Source organism: Benincasa hispida, chromosome 5, assembly GCF_027475165.1.
Source record: "Benincasa hispida cultivar pf3 chromosome 5, pf3_genome.v1.1, whole genome shotgun sequence".
NCBI classification, from domain to species: Eukaryota; Viridiplantae; Streptophyta; class Magnoliopsida; order Cucurbitales; family Cucurbitaceae; genus Benincasa; species Benincasa hispida.
Window position 1 is genome coordinate 49,697,076 of NC_143482.1, and position 962 is coordinate 49,698,037.

The window sequence follows — 962 nt, forward strand, 5'->3', positions numbered from 1 at the left end:
ACTAACCAAAAGTTAATTATGGTATAATGTTCTATTGTCCAAGTTTTATATTGTAATTTTCTATCAAAATGGCAACCAATTACTAAACCCAAAAGGTTATTTGTTTAAAAATTTCCTTTGCACTTTGTGGAAGGAAAAAGTACAAAAAACTCTTTAGAAGGTCCTGATTCTCCTCCAATTGTTTGGTGTCTTTTATCCTTTACAGCATTTTGTGGTTTCTAAGAACACAAATCATCAAAAATTCCCTTTCAAATTCATAAGATTTCCTACTGCCCAAATTGACATATAATGAATAAACGCTTCTTAGTTTGCTCCTTATAAAGACCACAGCCACCTTTGTGCTGTTTGCCACATTCATTTTCTTTTCCTTGAAGCTTTTGTTTCCGTTTGTTTTGCCAAAATATAGCATTAACCAAATGGCTTCAATGTCTACCCATGGATCTAGTACATGGACTGCAATTGAAAACAAAGTCTTTGAGAAAGCTTTGGCAATTTATGATAAAGACACACCTAAGAGATGGCTCAATGTTGCAAAAAAACATTGGTAGAAAAACTGAAGAAGTGAAGAGGCATTATCACTTCTTGTGAAGGATGTTAACCATATTGAGTCTGGTGAAATTCCTTTCCCTCATTGAAGCTCTACGAGATCGAGTCGTTGATCGTCGTTGAAATGAAACAAGGTAATTTATATGTTAGATAACCACTGAACTCAAAAGATTATACAATCAATTTAATTTTTCATCAATATTTTAACACTTTTCATTACTTGTGAGGTTGGACTATTAAACATTAATTATGAAGAAGAAATCCTACACTTCATAATTAATATTAAAGGATTTGAATGTAGGACATCTTACTTTGACACCATGTCCATATTACCACTGAACTTAATATGTTAAACAATATACTTCAACAATATATATATATATATATAAACTTTGTTGTATGTTAAAATACGTATA

General features: G+C 31.1%; 1 pseudogene; it reads left to right on the forward strand.

Annotated features, from left to right (window-relative positions):
- Positions 1–335: 335 nt before the first annotated feature.
- Positions 336–659, forward strand: LOC120077643 (protein RADIALIS-like 1 pseudogene; annotated as a pseudogene).
- The last annotated feature ends 303 nt before the right edge of the window (positions 660–962 follow it).